Below are 18326 nucleotides of genomic sequence, written 5' to 3'. Positions count from 1 at the left end.
CGGCTGCGTTCTCAGGGCACTGTGGTCCCGGGAGCTCACCGTTCCTGATTTTTAGTGACGGAGCATCCCTGTCACACCACGCAGCTCAGCTCTCCTCCTGTGGTTGCAGAGGCGAAGCCCAGCGGCGCTGGAGCCACTTCTCTTTGATCTCTAGACAGTTCCCTACAGAATGTATGAGGTCGACAGATGAGGGCCCAGAGGGGTCCCTGAAGTTTCTGAAATAATTTGCACAATTCTGCTTACCTGCATTTCCCTACAGAGAGGGTCCAGAGCTTAAATTACACTCTCTAGGATGCATATGTCCCCCTCCCCCAAACTTAAGAACACTTGGCTTGGGGAAGGCAGAAGGGTTTTTTGGAGTCGGGCTCCAGAATTCGAATCATAACTCTGAAAATGATGGGCTTCCCTGGTGGCTCAGCTGGTAAAGAACCCGTCTGCAATGGAGGAGACCTGGGTTCGATCCCTGGGTTGGGAAGATCCCCTGGAGAAGGGAAAGTCTCCCCACTCCAGTATTCATTCAGGCCTGGAGAATTCCATATAGTCCATGGGGTCGAAAAGAGTTAGACATGGCTGACCGACTTAAGAACAATTGGCTTGGGTAAGGCAGAAGGGTTGCTTGGTTAAGGGTATGGGCTCCAGAGTTCAAATCATAACTCTGAAAACGATAAGCTGTATAACCTCGGCAAGTTACTTAACTTCCCCTAAGCATCCACGAAGTGGAAATAATAATTGTACCTACGTCATGGTGTTGTTCTGAGGTTTTAATAAGTTTATTCACATAAAGAGCCTAGAATGGTGCCTGACATGTATTAGGAACTCAAAAAATGTTAGCTATTGTGTTTTCAGGACAAGGGGATGAGAACTCTGTCTACCTCTCCTAAACACTGGGAAAGTCCTGCTGCTGGGACCAGCAATTTGAAGACTTTTGTTACCACCTGAAAAAGTGAACATGAAGTTGACCCCTATGGGTACTGGGAGCTGAGATGTGGTCTCAGAGGTTATCCTCATATGATGACTTGGGCATTCAGCAAGCAACTACTTCATTAGACACAAATTCTATCACCACCAGCTTCTAGAGTCAATATAATATGGAAGGAAAGGGCCAGGCCTAAGATTAAAAGGGTGCATTTTACTTCTAGGTTTCAATTCCTTTTTTGGCTAGGTGGCTTTAACCAAACCACACAAGTCTTCTGGGATAGCTTATGTTTTCTCATCTGTAAAATAGGTGGAACAGTTTGTGCCTATCTCATTGGGCTTTTGTGAGGAGTAAATGAGACAACTACGTGAAAATATTTCTTTCTTTGTAAACTGTAAAACCAACCAAAGAAACAGAAATTTGATTTCCGACCTATTTTTCTGGGCTTCATGCCTTCTGGATCTTTTTGTAACATTAACATAATAATTTTTGAAAACATCTTGTTCTCACAGAAATTACATTTTGGATTGGTATGTTTTTAATATTTGGAGCTGCTCAAATGCCATTGGCAAGTACCTTTGTTACCTGAAAACTGGGTTTACCTCTTGGGGGAGTGTCTAACCAAAGACACAACCAAGCCAAAGGGTGGGAGAAAGAAGGGTTAATTACTTGCAGTAAGTAAGGAGAACACCAGGGGTCTTTCCCAAAGCAGTGTCTCCCCAAACAGCAAAATTGGGAGTTTTAAGCTAAGGGTGCCTGGGCTTCCCAGATGGCTCAGTGGTAAAGAATCTACTTGCTGATGCAGGAGACATAGGAGATGTGAGTTGGATTTCTGGGTTGGGTTCTATCTCTGGGTTGGGAAACTGCCCTGGAAGAGGAAATGGCAACCCACTCCAGTATTCTTGTCTGGGAAATCCCATGGACAGAGGAGCCTGGCAGGCTACAATCCATGGGGTCATAAAAGCGTCAGACATGACTTAGCAACTGAGCACAGCACAGCACAGCACAGCACAGCAAGGGTACATTTATATTCATGAAGGGGCTTGAGTAGAAGAGAATGCAGCATAGAATTGGGGCATAGACAGGGTCCAAGCTTTGCTGCTGCTGCTGCTAAGTCACTTCAGTCATGTCTGACTCTGTGACTCCATAGACGGCAGCCCACCAGGCTCCTCTGTCCATGGGATTTTCCAGGCAAGAGTACTGGCCAGGCTCTAGCTGACTGAAGACATAATGGTCAGCAAAGATCAGCATCATTATTCCTTAGGTTCCGGTTGGTCTGGTGGTTGATTGCTTTAGGGGGTTTGGATCTTGCAAAATAGCTCAAGAACATGCTTTAGGCTAACCTTACCTTCAAAACAGAACTGGCGGGTCTTCGTAACTGATAGTGTCTCTGATACGGTTAAGTTATCTCCCTGGGCTGGTATTAGCTAATGTTTCTTACATTCTTTTTTCCCCTTGAAATCACTACCTACTAATGAGACTCATTCTGCTAGGGTACTGACTGTGGCCAGGCTTAGATCACAAAATGGCTTAGGATTAGAATGCCTTTTTTTTTTTTTTTAAAAATTAATTAATTTATTTTAATTAGAGGCTAATTACTTTACAATGTTGTGGTGGTTTTTGCCATACACTGACATGAATAAGCCACGGGTGTACATGCTTCCCCATCCCGAACCCTCCTCCTGCCTTCCTCCCCATCCCATCCTTCTGGGTTGTCCCAGTGCACTGGCTTTGAGTGCCCTGTTTCATACTTCGAACTTGGACTGGCGATCTGTTTCATATATGGTAATATACATGTTTCAATGCTATTCTCTCAAACCATCCCATCCTCGCCCTCTCCCACAGAATCCAAAAGACTGTTCTTTATATCTGTGTCTCTTTTGCTGTCTCACATATAGTGTCATCATTACCATCTTTCTAAATTCCATATATATGCATTCATATACTATATTGGTGCTTTTCTTTCTGACTTACTTCACTCTGTATAATAGGCTCCAGTTTCAGCCACCTCATTAGAACTGATTCAAATGCATTCTTTTTAATAGCTGAGTAGTATTCCATTGTGTATATGTACTACAACTTTCTTATCCATTCGTCTGCCGATGGACATCTAGGTTGCTTCCATGTCCTAGCTATTGTAAACAGTGCTGCAATGAACATTGGGGTACACGTGTCTTTTTCAAAATGATTTCTTTTTATATCAAGAAAGCTTTGTCTGGTTCTCTTCCTCTGGGGACCCCCACTAATCCTATCTGCTTACATATCTGCAGACCTATCTCAGAAGAGTGATCCATTTTATGGGGCTCTCTGGTCTAAATTTTTTAGAGGTGACATTTTCTTACACTGCAATGAAATAAAACTCACTTTATGATGAGGTAAGGAAAAAAAATGACATATTTGTCCTCTTGTTTGGTCTCCTACCTCCCCTTCAGTGTGTGTCACGCATTTGCAATGACCTCCTTAGAAGATAGCATTCCTTGTAATTTTGTAAGGGGTCATGATGACCCACAGCTTGCTTCGTGCGTGCAAATCTGGATTGTCTGAGCCATCAAATACATAATCTGAGGTACAGCCCTTTGTCTCAAAAACATATATATCAGTTCTCAGAGCTTTCTGAAAGACTGACTCCTGGGTTTAAATCCTTAGATTGTCTTTTTTAAAAAAAATACATATTTCATTTATTTTATTTGGTTGCATTGAGTCTTAGTTACAGCATGTGGGATCTAGTTCCCCAACCAGGGATTGAACCCAGGAGTCCTCCATTGGGAACATAGAGTCTTAGCCTACTGGACCACCCAGGAAATCCCCTTAGATTGTCTTGAATAAAAGTATCTCAAACAGGGGCTCTGTAGCAATCTACAAGGGTGAAATGGGGAGGGAAATGGGAGGGAGGGGACATGGATGTACCTATGGCTGATTCTTGTTGATGCTAGACAGAAAACAACAAAATTCTGTAAAGCAATTATCCTTCAGTAAATAAATAAATACAAATATCTGTTTCTTTATTAAATCAACTATTTTTTTTTTGTGGAGAGCCGTCTCCATATGCTGAGGAAGTATTTATTTGCTCAGGGACTCTGAGGCCAGAGGGGCAACTGCCGTACACATCCAGCCAACTGCTTATTCCCCTTTCTGGGGTTTGCCTCTTGGTCCAGACCCCCTCTGCTGGGAAATGGTGTTCGAATTCTGCTAGGGCATGTGGTTCCGAGTTTCTTCTTTCAGCCCTTGATTTCAGGATCTGTTGCATTCTCTATGCTCAGTTCTCTTGCTTTATCTGTGCAAAACTTCAGCGATCAGCAGTGCTGAGATATGTGAGTTCAGTGGTCAGCTTCCCCTTTGCTTTCACGGTTTACAATCCACATTTTTATATCAATGGCAGGTTATGTCCACTCTGAGAAATTTGTCTCTATCAGCATCTCCCTGTTAGATGGGATTCTTAAGAACACTCATTTACATTTTATCTATTTTATTAAAATTTTTTTTGTTTTGGCTGTGCCTCATGGCTTGTGGGATCTTCTTCCCTGACCAGGGATAGAACCTGGGTTCACGGTAGTGAAGGCAAGACTCCTGACCACTGGACAACCGGGGAACTCCCTCATTTACATTTTAATAGGGAACTTTCGGTCCTTTGTCTGGGAACAGCAATTACTTTTGGTGGGTTCCCTTTCCATGTCTATCATGACCGAACGAAGTTTAAGAATTTTTATTTTTTTCATTTCATCTCAAAAATTGTAAACAAAGCAATAAATGCCTGTAAGTCAAAATACAGAATGATATATTCAATTAAAAAAATAAAAAGGAAAATATAATGGTATGAAAGGGCTCTTCTCTCAACTTCCAATCTCTCTCCTCTCAGGCAAACCTTATTTTTAGCTCTTTCCCATTTTAGCTCCTTTGATGTCAATTTTATGTTTATCAACCACAAACACTTTGTGTTGGCTTGTGCCCCGATATTTCCTCTGCTCATCCTTCTTCATATAGTTATGTCACTGTCTTCCGTTCTTTCGCTACCGTTTCGTACAACAGACCGAAACCTCCATTTCTTGCCTCATTAGCCATAGATTGTATCTTTTTAGTCCCCAAGATGTAAGATGAAGAATTAGCACCCCTATCTTTCCTTTTGCCTTGCTTCCCCTTACATTTCCCAAACTGTATCAGATATACTTTTATAAAGCCCTTTATTTTAGATTATTTTATGCTGATAGGAGCTTGCACAGAGTGTAGAGTTCTTGTATATGCCATGCCCAGTTTCCTTTACTATTCACAGTTGCATATCTGTCACAATTATGAACCAGTATGGCAGCCCACTCCAGTCTTCTTGCCTGGAGAATCCCATGGACAGAGGAGCCTGGCAGGCTACAGCCCATGGGGTCACAAAGAGTCGGACACGACTTAATGCACTGTCTCTGTCTCTCATTGATGTATTGTCTTTAACTACAACGCATACTTTATTTTGGAGAAGGCAATGGCACCCCACTCCAGTTCTCTTGCCTGAAAAATCCCATGGACAGAGGAGCCTGGTAGGCTGTAGTCCATGGGGTCGCGAAGAGTCAGACACGACTGAGTGACTTCACTTTCACTTTTCACTTTCATGCATTGGAGAAGGAAATGGCAACCCACTCCAGTGTTCTTGCCTGGAGAATCCCAGGGATGGCAGAGCCTGGTGGGCTGCCTGTCGTCTATGGGGTCGCACAGAGTCGGAGACGACTGAAGCGACTTAGCAGCTTAGCAGCATACTTTATTTGTATATCCTTTTTTGTTTTTGTTTTTTTTTTAACCTAAAGTCCTCATTCTGTTCTAGTATCCAATCCAGGACATTTCATTGCACTGAACCGTTGTGTTTCCTTAGGCTTCTTCGGACTGTGAGAGTTTCTCAAACTTGCTTTATTTTTGATGACCTTTTGAGGAGTTATTGGTCAGGTATTTGGTGAAATGTCTTTCAATTTGGATTTGTCTGACATTTTTCTCATGGTTAGAATGGGATTATGTCATTATCAATGCATCACATCCAAAGAATGTATTATCAGTATGACTTATTGATGGCGTAAACCCGGATCATCTGACTGAGGTTGTGTTTGACAGCTTTACCCACTGATGTTTATCTCCTCTTTGACATTCTTCTTCTTCTTTTTGGAGCACTTCCTTCTTTCTGGAAATTCCTAGGATTCAAGTATCCTAGCTGTAGAGTTATCTTGTGTATTTCTTTCCCCCTCTTTTTATTGAAGTATAGTTGATTTTCAAAGCTATGCTTGTTTCAAGTGTACAGCAAAGTGATTATACACACACACACACACACAATCAAAGTCAGAGTCTTTTCCATTGTACATTATTATTATAAGATATTAAATATAGTTCTCTGTGCTATACAGTAGGACCTTGTTGTTCATCTATTTTATAGTCAGCAGTGTGTGTTTATTAATTACGGTTATCATATACATTTCTGCCCAGACTTAGAATCAGTCATTTCTCCAAGAACCCCTGGTCCATTTTGTTGGAAAAAATATTTGGACCAAGATTTGGGTGCTTGATATGTTCATTGCTACTGGGATATTATCAGATGTACTGTTGCTTGTAAAGTTTCTCAACTGACAGAAGGAATGTATTTTATGTAATCATACTTATATAATATGTAAATATATTATAATGTTTTTGACTCTTTATAGACTTATTCTGAAATTTGAATCCTTTTCCAAACCGTGGATTTTTTTACCACTTAGCCACCAAGGAAGCCCATTTAAACTGCTATATTTAGGCAATACAGTTTACTTGCAGAGCCAGATAATATATTACTATTATGTTTTCATTTCATTTCCAAAGGTTTACATCACCACGCTCAGAAAGATTGTTCTTATGTACCCCCATTGCTCAAAATTGTGCATTGTTTTAATCTGTCCCTTGTCTCTTTGTGTATTTGTTATTTTCTCTGATGTTTGTGATTGCTTTTCTTTTTGCTTTTTGAAAGAGGGGCCCTTGTGGCTCAGCTGGTAAAGAATCCTGCTGCAAGGTGGGAGATCTGGGTTCAATCCCTGGGTTGGGAAGATCCCCTGGAGAAGGGAAAGGCTACCCACTGCAGTATTCTGGCCTGGAGAATTCCATGGACTGTATCGTTTATGGGGTCTCAAAGAGTTGGACCCGACCGAGCGCCTTTCACTATCTTTATTATACCTCCCAGATCTCCCATCTTTTTACTTCTCTTTTTCTGTGGTATTCATTCCATTTCTTTCTTGAATCTCAGTGACTTCCTGGTCTGATACGTGCTGCTTCCTTTGTATTTAGATAACGACTTTCTCATATTTCCTTTTCCTTGAGTGTGTCTAATTGCTTTTAAAAATTGGATTCTGGGACTTCCCTGGTGGTCCAGCGGTTAGGAATCTGCCTGCCAACGCAGGGGACATGGGTTTGATCCCTCGTCTGGAAAGATTCCACATGCCTTGGGGCAGCTAAGCCCTGAGCCGCAACTACTGAAACCTTCACACCTGGAACCTGTGCTCCACGGACAGGGAGGCCAGCTCGCCGCAACTAGTGTAACCCCCCTCTGCAGCTAGGGAAAGCCCACGTGCGCGGCGAAGACACAGCGCAGCCCAGAAATAAATCGGCGGAATTCCAGGCCTTCATCGTGGGCTCAAGGCTTGTTTTCCGAGTTCTCTTCTGTGTTATCTCATAACGTCTGTGCTTTAGGACTTTATTTTCCCGTTCCAAGCTGAGCTGGTAGCTTTCTGGGCCTGCTGCGTAGCTGTAACTCTGGTGTTTTAGTTTTATTTCTATGTGGACTCAGTATTTCCCATGAGTCATACTTTCCTCTTTGTCAGCTTACTCCTTCGAGAACTTGGTTTGCTTTTCTTGAGGAAGTTTCTTGAGAATGTACTCAAATAACTTCTTAAGAAACGGGGCATGGGAGGTGAACTTCCTGAGTCTTGACGTATCTGAAAAAGTGTTTGTTCTAACCTTACTCAATCTCAGCTCAATTTGGAATTCCAGGTGAGGTCTATTTCCCCCAAGTTTGAAGACATTACTACATCGTCTTCCAGTTCACTAATGGGAGTTAGTATTGCTAACTGGAAGTGTTGCCAGACTAATTCCTCAGCTATGGAAATGGCCTGTTTTATTACTTGTTTTTCTTTGGCAACGCTTAGGATCTTTCTTTTTCTTTTTTTTTTAAATATTTATTTATCTATTTGGCTGAGCTGAACCTCAGGTGGGGATTAAGTGGCAGCTCCATTTTGGGTCTCGAAGGAAATAATCTATAAGCCACAGTAATAAAAGTGAAACAGGAGGATTCTGAGACAAGTGGATTTGAAAGAAACATTCCCAATAAAACTCCATGATGATTTAATGTTGCATAAAGTTGTGAAAGGAGGAGACAGGATGGCCTTTCTAGCATAAAGGATGCAGCAACACCGGTCCTCTCGTGAAGCGCTTGGCACAGCTCCCGTGATCAAGCTCTGGGCTCTTGGAGTGAGTGAGAAATTCACTATAGGAAAGAGCCACCTGTGTATGGTGTACGCAGCCACCTGTCCTTCCCCCCAAATCTCCCTGTATATGGTATACGCAGCCACCTGTCCTTCCCCCCAAATCTCCCTGTATATGGTATACGCAGCCACCTGTCCTTCCCCCCAAATCTCTTTGTATATGGTATACGCAGCCACCTGTCCTTCCCCCCAAATCTCTTTGTATATGGTATACGCAGCCACCTGTCCTTCCCCCCAAATCTCCCCCTCCCCCCAGCAAGCTGGGTGAGGATGGAGGTTATGAATCACACCGACCTGGGAGGAACAATGGGGCTGTCTCCTCCCTTGGGGCTTTGGAGAATATCTCTCATTCATTCATTCTTGGCCAGGTGCTGTACCAAGTGCTGGAGATAAATAGATTGAAGACCCTCTGGCTTCCTGCCTGTGAAGAGTCGACAGTCTACTAGTGACTAACAGATGCAGAAGTAGCACAGCAGGTGAGAAGGGCCATGATGGGCTGTCAGGGAGGTAGTGTAGCGCTGGAACCGCAGACCCGGAGCTGAATCCCAGCTCTGCCATTTTTTTTTTTTTTTAAATCTGGATGACACTATTATTGGGTTGGCCAAAAAAAGTTTGTTTGGGTTTTCCTGTAAGCTGGTATGGAAAACCTGAAACAAACTTTTTAGCCAACCCATATTTCACTTTTGCTAAACTTCACTTCCCTCCTTCATGTGATTGTCATGAGGATGAAATGAAATAAGGCACAGGAAATGCTCATCCCATGACCTGATATATATTGAGAATAATAATACTGAGAATGAGTGCTGCAGGTCTGGAGAAGATGGTGATCAATTCTCTCTGCCTGGAGATGAGGGAGGCGGGAAGGATTTCACCCAGGAAGGGATCTCCAAGCATCGACTCTTCCTTTCTGAGAAAGGCCCCCAACTGGTATCTTCCCCTCTCCCAGCACACCAAGGAATCACACCTTTGACAACTGACAAGAGCTTCCAATAAGGGAAATTCACTCTAAAGCCATCGCGGTAACTTATCTCAAAACCATAGTTTTGCTGCCTTGGCTTCTCTTAGCTTCTCTACTGGATGTTCTCTGGGAGATACAGGGATGAATAATGAATGCGTCTGTCTTATGGCCACCATCTGTCAGTCTCCTTTGCAGGTACTGTCTAATTTAATCTAACCCAATAATCCTTTGGAGGAGGCTCTTCTTCTGGTTTTATAGATGGTGGGAGTGAGCTGGTTCAGGGATGTTAAATTAATCACTGAGATCTTGCAGATAGCGGACAGAACCAGATTCAGTCCTGCAGAGTGGCCCCAAGCTGATATGCATCCCACATCCTGCAGCTGCCTCATTTGCATAGAATCATCTGTCAAGAGTTGTGGTTCAGAAAGGGAGCGGGTGACTCACTCAGCACTTTAAGCTCCTTTGCTGTAAAAACTCTCTGACACGCAGGGCTTTTTCTAAGTTCCAACCTTTCCTGCCGCTCCGTCGGGTTCACGGAGGAAGAGCTAAGAGGGTTTGCCCTTCCGGGGCTACAGACAGCTGCTGGTCTTGCCACTTCTGTTCCAGCACCCCCATTCCGGGCACATACAGGGGATTGCCGCCAAGCGCTGGGCAGAGTCCCAGTGCCTCTGTTCCCTGGAATCTGGGTAAGTGTGACAGCCCCTATGGCTAGGATCCATAAGCTGGGGGTCTTTCTATCAGTCATCCACACTGGAGCGCTCCTCTGTCTCGTGCACAGGCCAGCTGCACAGACCAAGAGACTCAAGGAGCATCTGGGCAGGCTCCTCTACTGAGCTCAAAGCTCTCTGTAACTCACTGTCTCCTCCTTGTGGACATTTGTCCCTAGCGGGGACAGCCAGGAAGGTAAGGACCCCTGACGAAGTCGATGGGCCCCCTTACGACTCTAGCCTCATATCTGGGTCTTATTACTCTGGCAACACTCACAGGTGGAAACACATTCTGGGGACATTCTTGCAGAGCAGGAACAGATGTCAGACCTGCAGTGTCCTTACCCATCAGTGGCTTAGATGGTGAAGAATCCACCTGCAATGCAGGAGACCTGGGTTTGATCCCTGGTTCAGGAAGAGCCCCAGGAGAATGGAAAGGCAACCCACTCCAGTAGTCTTGCCTGGAAAATCCTATGGACAGAGGAGCCTGGTGTGCCATATAGTCCATGGGGTTGCCAAAAAGTCGGACACAACTTAGCAACAAACAACAACTTGGCTGTGAGGATTAACAAGTGGTCTTATCCATAGTTAGTAGCAGGTGTGTGTTGTACACCTCTTTGTAGGAGGCATAATATTTTGAGGGTCTTTCTTTGCTGAAATCACACACCACCTGGCCACGATCCTATGCCAGCAGGCCCTCTTATGCAGCCTGCCACCTGCTTGCAGGGATCAGCAGATTCAATTTCAGGTATTTTTCAGAAGAGGCAGAAGGTACTCTGGGTCCCTAGGTGCTGTCTCTCCTTTGTGATTTTTCTCCTCAAGGCACAAAACTGAACATCAGAACTGGGAAGAGGAAAATTCAGTCCCCCCTTCCAAGAGCTGATGATGCAAGGATCTCCAACTATTTATTCATCTAGTAACCTATTTTTTCTTTCAGTTGAACTTCAGGCTGCACAGAATTGGGATAATCAAAGCAATGTGTTCTAGCACATTCATCCATGAATGGTTCCCACCCTCTCTTCCTTCCCTCTTTCCTTCTTTTATTATAATGCAATAAGAACGTGCAAACCCAAACCAAAGGCTAGGACCTTGACAATGATCTATATGCAATAATATTCCCCTTCCCCCAGCCCACCCATAATTTCATCTCCTGCATCTGAGGTTATGATGATCCTGATTCCTGTGTCCATCACTCCCTTCTTTCCTTTTTCAGACAGTCCCATTGTATCTATATGCATTTCTCAAAGTACATTGTTAAAATTTTAGTCTCTTTTGACTTAAGATTATATTGCTAAGATTCTTCTATATTTTGCTTGTTGCTGTGGTTCATTGTTTTGATTGCTCTGTGTGTTTGATTGAGTGAAGAGCCCACATGTTTTTTTCATCCCTTCTATTGAAGGAAGTGATTAAAAAGCAGAGACATCACATCTGTATAGTCAAAGCTATGGTTTTTCCAGTAGCAGGCACAGGTGTGAGAGTTGGACCATAAAGAAGGGTAAGCACCAAAGAATTGATGCTTTCGAACTGTGGTGCTGGAGAAGATGCTTGAGAGCCCCCTGGACTGTAAGGAGATCAAACCAGTCAACCAGAAAGGAAATGAGTCCTGAATATTCACTGGAAGGACTGAGGCTGAAGCCGAAACTCCAGTACTTTGGCCACCTGATGTGAAGAACTGACTCACTGGAAAAGACCCTGATGCTGGGAAAGACTGAGGGCAGGAGGAGAAGGGGGCGACAGAGGATGAGATGGTTGGATGGCATCACAGACTCAATGGACATGAATTTGAGCAAACTCTGGGAGATAGTGAAGGACAGGGAAGACCGGTGTGCGGCAGTCCATGGGGTTGCAAAGAATTGGACATGACTGAACAACATCAACAAACTGACTTGGCTCTTGAGGTCTCAGTTTCCCTGTGGGCTCTGGTAATCATACTGAGCTCTGAGGCTTTTGTGTGGTTGAGATAATCCATAAATCCCTGGTTTTTGGCGCACAGTAGGCACTGCTATTATTAACCTGGGCTGTAGTGTTAGCTCCTTACATAGACTGAGTTTCAAATTCTGGATTTGGAAGGAGGGTGTCTACTAATAGTTTTCATACAGACTTCAGGTGAGTTTCCTTAGAATTGGGGGGGGGGGTTGGGTGCCCTTATCAAAAATACAGATTTCCCCAGACTTTCTGAATCAGGATCTCTTGGAAGTAAGGCTTGGGAATTTGTTATTATAAAGTTCTATGATGACTCTATGGAGAAGGAAATGGCAACCCACTCCAGTATTCTTGCCTGGGAAATCCCATGGATGGAAAAGCCTGACAGGCTGCAGTTCACGGAGTCGCAGAGAGCTGGACACAACTTAGAGACTAAACAAACCAAACAACAAAAAGATGACTCATACATGAGGACAAGTTTAGGAGCTACTGGATAGAGTTGGGTAGAGAGGAATTAAGGGAGAAGAAAGGAAGAGAGGAAAGGGAAAAGGAGAGTAAAGGGTAACTCTCAAATTAATGGTTCAACGTGGAAAGTCTTTGATTCAGAGAGACTATGCCTTTCCACCTGATATTTCAGAAGTGGGAACAGATGGGAGGTCTTATTTCAACTACTTGCTCTAAAATCCAGGCAGGGACAGGGACAAAAATACTTCTCTCAACGGGGAGCTCATGACACAGGGCAGGGCAGTCAGGTGCGTGTCAGCGGCCTGACACCTCCCGGCCACATGAGAAGTGAGGTCACAGCACTGCCTGTGGCTAGACTCGAGGTGCCACCTACATGCAAGACGAGCTCTGAGGGTGGGACTTTGGTCTCAGGCTCATCTCATCTCCGGGAGGTCAGTGTAGGTGTCAGAGCTGTCTTGTCCTGTCTTATCAGCTGCTGCATCCCAGTCTGCCAGGTGATCACTGGCTGTGAGACACACTAAATAAAGTCACTCTGAATAATTTCCCAGAGTCTGGCACCGTCTCTTTCTGTTATATATCAAGTCATTACATGACCTCATTGCCAGCCCTGTGCTTTTCCCATTGAAGGAGCAATCCAGATTTCAGGGAGGAGTCCTGGGGACAAGGGGGCAGCCAACTGAATGTTGCAGCTGTCTGGAACTGATGCTTGATCCAAGCAATGGCTGCGCCTGAAAACACGATTCAATTAGGACTTTGTTTCCTTTGGAGAAGTGGGGAAGAGTCTTGGTGGGAATGGAGGCAGATGGTGGTAGACGCAGAAGCAGAGATTTTCTTTGTGGAAGGTCCTAAGAAAGGGGCTGGCTGAGGGGGGCTGGTCTCTGTCACCTATTATCTCCTTCTAGGTAATTGACATCTTTATACTGAGTCCGCTAGTGGGAAGGTAGTAGAAAGAATGGGTGAGAATATGAGCTTTGGGTCAGATCTGTGCAATTTGTGACAATATATATTAGCTATTATTATTAGAAATAATTTATTACATTGCACAGCATAGGTGTTTGATGCAATGGCTGACTGCTTAATGGGAAGCTGCACGCAAAGGGTTTAGCATCAAAGGATATCCACTCCATACGCCCGTGTTGGCTTCTTCATTGCCTCCTTCAAAGCACCCAATGCTGTGTCCTACTCCCTGGACAAATAGTGATTAAATAAACATGCAATGACAAAGCACAGACAATAAGCACGCTTGGTCTGTGTGGAGACTCCACCCTGGACTCAGAAATTGGCTTGGGTTTAAGAGAAGGCGTTTTGGGCATCTTTGTTTATCACGAAAGCACTGGCTTCTGTTTTCCCTCTTATCTCGAGATGCTTTCAGGCACGTGAGAAGCAATCATCAATCAACATTTACTCATCAGACACTGCCCTGTGCCGGGCGACCGAAGCCACTTTATCAACCCCTCAATTTAGTTTCTGTGTCAGGTGGAAGCCCAACAAGAAAGATTTTCCCTCTCCACTAGTTCCTGCTTCTGCTGCTTTTTGGACAACCAACTCTCTGTTCAAAAATGGGGAGGGAGGAGGGAGGAGGGTTCAGGATGGGGAACACATGTATACCTGTGGCGGATTCATTTCGATATTTGGCAAAACTAACACAATATTGTAAAGTTTAAAAAAAAAAAAAAAAAAGCCAAACAAGCAGTCAAAGAAAAAAAAATAAGGGTATTTGGGGGTCATTTTCTTGGAATTTTGGAGATGAAGGGATACAAAATTAGCTGTCAAAGGAAAGTGGTCATGATGTATAAAAGGGACAATTTGTATAAAAAGATCTCAAGTTCAGAAAAATAGTACATTCAGACTAAACAGGGAAGTCCTGTTACCAGAAAGGACTTTCCTGGTGGCTCAGGGTAAAGAGCCCGCCTGTCAACCCAAGAGACACAGGCTCCATCCCTGGGTCAGGAAGATCCCCTGGAGAAGGAAATGGCAACTCACTCCTGTATTCTTGCCTGGGAAGTCCCATGGATAGAGGAGCCAGGCAGATTATAGTTCATGGGCTCACAAAGAATTGGACACAACTGAGCAGCTAAACAGCAACATTGTTACCAGACCATTAGCAGTAAGATAATGAGATAATGGTGATTTTTATTTTCTCAGTATTCTGCATCTTGTAAAATTCCTATAGTGAGTATATTACATTTAAATCAGGGAACAAAAATTAAAAATAGAAAAAAAACACACTAAAGAAATTTTCTTAAGCTGTGTGGGGAACACACAACACAAATATTTTTGTAGGTTGCAGAAGCTCTTATTTAAATAAAATTTCATCTGTAAGATACCTCAATTGGAGCAGGAAGCTCCCTGGAGGCTGGCTCCTTCTGTCCTGCCCTCCAAGACCTAGACACGGCGGAGGCGGGCCAGGACCTCAGGAGGGCGCTCTGGGGTCCGGTGCCCTCATGGGTCTGGTTTCCTCCTTCTGCAGCTGGGAACCCTTAGGCCTGGGGGGAATGGTAGAAACGGCATAGACTCTGCACTTGCAACTTCTTACCGGCCCCCCGCCCCCATATACTGTCTTTTCCTTCCAGTTTCCTTCCAGTTTGTTTTTTATCCCCCCTTAAGACTCTCGATGCTCTAGTGCGTGAGCACGTGTGTGTTCTCAGTTGTGTGCAACTGTGCGACCCCATGGACTGTAGCCCGCCAGGCTCCTCTCTCCAGGGGGTTTTCCAGGCGAGAATCCTGGAGTGAGTTGCCATTTCCTCCTCCAGGGGATCTTCCCAACCAAGGATTGAACCCAGGTCCCCTGTATTGAAGGGCAGATTCCTAACCACTGAACCACCAGAGAACTACCTGTGGCAGTATTCTCAGGCTGCTATGTCTTCTCTGGACTACAACTCACCAGGCTGGCTGTTGGAAAACTCTTATTTTCCAGCAGGTGGCGCTACCGCTCAAGTTTGTTTTTCGTTCCCCGCAGAGCCCAGCCTGTTTTCCGAGTGCCCTCCCTCCCTGTCTCCCGGGGCTCGGAGGTGCTCTCTGCAGAGTAGAGGAAGAGTGGGTTTAACCCTCAGTGAGCTGGGCGTGCCTGGGGGCCCCAGGGGGCGATCGATCCTCCGGTGAAGTTTTCCCAGTGGCTATTGGGCATGCTTCCTGCCGGGCTCCTGAGCGCAGCCAGTACGGACCACATCCCTTAGGTGCCCTCTGACGTTCTGATCTGCTTCTTTCGCAGCGCCTCCCTCCCCTGAGTCACACGGTGGTCGCGCCTCAGTACTTTGGATTCTGCAGGAGAGAAACAGGATCCTCCAGCATCATCCTGCACGACTGTCTTCCCTCCTCGCTCAGTGGCTCAGCCCTGTCTGACCCTTTGTGACCCCATGGACTGTAGCCCCCCAGGCTCCTCTGTCTATGGGATTCTCCAGGGAATACTGGACTGGGTTGCCATTCCCTTCTCCAGTGCATTTTGGTCCGGTGCAGTGCTGGCATCTGCCCTGGGAAGCCTGGGCTTCTTCAGAGACTCTCTTGTACGGGTGTGTCTGCCCAGGTCAGCCTTCACCAGGTTTCCCCAGCTGTGGCTGAGAAGGGCTGGGACCAGTCCCCTGGCTTCCGCTGGTTCCGCAGCCGCTTGCAAGATCTGTGTCTGTTACTCAATGCACAAGTGAGTGAGACCCCTCCCGGGTCCCTTGGTGTAGGTGCTGGATCCCATAACTCCCACAGAGGCGTCTTCGCTTGTGGATGCTGACTTTTAGTTCCTAAAAGGGGGGTTAAAAAGGAGGGATGTGTTTTGCCACTGTGATGCTTGCTCCTTGGAAGAAAAGTTATGACCAACAAATGTAGACAGCATATTAAAAAGCAGAGACATTACTTTGCCAACCAAGGTCCGTCTAGTCAAAGCTATGTTTTTTCCAGTGGTCATGTATGGAAGTGAGAGTTGGACTATAAAAAAAGCTGAGCACGGAAGAATTGAATGCTTTTGAACTGTGGTGTTGGAGAAGACGCTTGAGAGTCCCTTGGACTGCAAGGAGATCCAACCAGTCCATCCTAAAGGAGATCAGTCCTGGGTGTTTATTGGAAGGACTGATGTTGAAGCTGAAACTCCAATACTTTGGCCACCTGATGTGAAGAACTGACTCACTGGACAAGACCCTGATGCTGGGAAAGATTGAAAGCAAAAGGAGAAAGGAATGATAGAGGATGAGATGGTTGGATGGCATCCCCGACTCGATGGACATGTTTGAATAAACTCCAGGAGTTGGTGATGGACAGGGAAGCCTGGAGTGCTGCAGGCCATGGGGTCTCAAAGAGTCGGACACGACTGAGTGGCTGAACTGACTGAAAAAGGAGGGATGTGTTTTGCCACTGTGATGCTTTAGCTCGTTTCTTTTCTTTCTTGTGAGTATTTTACTGAATTTTTAATTCAATAAAGTCCTTGTCTTTAGTACTTGTCTGCCAGACACTTACTGGTGTTCATTTGTAATTTTGCCTTATGTATTATATCAACCTGTAATTTTTCTTTTCTAAAAAAATAAAGTTTATTTATTTTTAATTGGAGGAGAATTGTTTTACAGTATTGCATTGGTTTCTGCATTATTCAACATGAATCAGTCATAGGCATACATATGTCCCCTCCCTCTTGAATTTGCCTCCCACCTGCCACCCCATCCCTCCTCTCTAGGTTGTCACAGAGCACCGGCTTTGAGCTCGTGAGTCATACAGCAAACGCCCATCAGCTACCTGTTTTACACATGGTAATGTATATGTTTCAATGTTACTCTCTTTATTCATTCCACCTTCTTCTTCATTCACTGTGTCCACAAGTTTGTTCTTTATGTCTGTGTCTCCTTTAAAAATTATATATATATATATATATATATATTTATTTGGCTGTCCCGGGTCTTAGTTACAGCATGCAGGAACTTTAGTTGTGGCATGTAGGAGCTAGTTCCTGTCCAAGGGTCAGACCCTGGCCCCCAGCACTGGGAGCTCCGAGTCTTAACCATTGAATCACTAGGGAAGTCCCAGTTCATGTCTTTTTAGCACTGAATAACCTTCCTTTGTGGGATGTAGCACAGTTTGTTTGGCCAGTCACCAAACATCTTGGAAGGACATGTTTGGAAGGACAGCTCTGTTGCCTCAAGATTTGACAGTTGTGAATAAAGCCTTCAGGAGCATCTGTGTCCAAGGCTCTCTGCTGACACTCCGAGGAGACCCTCCCACGAACACTCGAGGCCCTCGGCGCATGGACTTTCTCTCCATGGCTGCAGTACCGCTGGGGTTTCCTGGCTGTGAGCACAAGAGGAGGTCACACTGCTGTTTTCTCTAGTGCTTGTCTGCCAGACACTTACAGGTTTTCTTTTCAGTTTCTTCCTTAAAAAAAAAAAAAAAGCAGCAGAATAAACAATGGCTGTGATTGTGAATGAAAGCCACAGTGACGAGACAGACATGAAAACGGAAGTAGGAGAGTGTAATCCTTACTCTCCGCCGGATGGGCCCAGGTAGAGTTCAGAATGGCGGGGTTGTGTCGAGGTTTGTTCTGGAGACCAAATGACCGGTCTGAACGTTGCTTGATGAAAATAAGAATCAGTCATCCGGAATGAGTATTGTCGGAGGTCACCTATGTTGAGCTGATCCAGATTGCTGTTTTGTTTTTATTTTTAATTGTGTGTTATGCTTCTCTCAAACTGTGGTGCTGGAGAAGATTCTTGAGAGTCCTTTGGAGAGCAAGGAGATCCAACCAGTCAATCCTAAAAGACATCAACCCTGAATATTCATTGGAAGTTCTGATGCTGAAGCTCTAAAACTTTGACCACCTGATGTGAAGTGCCGACTCCTTGGAAAAGACTCTAAAGGTGGGAAAGACTGAGGGTGGAAGGAGAAGGGGGTGACAGAGGATGAGATGGTTGGATGGC

The sequence above is a fragment of the Bos mutus genome, chromosome 19 (assembly GCF_027580195.1).
Source record: "Bos mutus isolate GX-2022 chromosome 19, NWIPB_WYAK_1.1, whole genome shotgun sequence".
Taxonomy (NCBI): Eukaryota; Metazoa; Chordata; class Mammalia; order Artiodactyla; family Bovidae; genus Bos; species Bos mutus.
The sequence above is the reverse complement of the archived record's forward strand: the minus strand, read 5'-3'. Positions refer to the sequence as shown.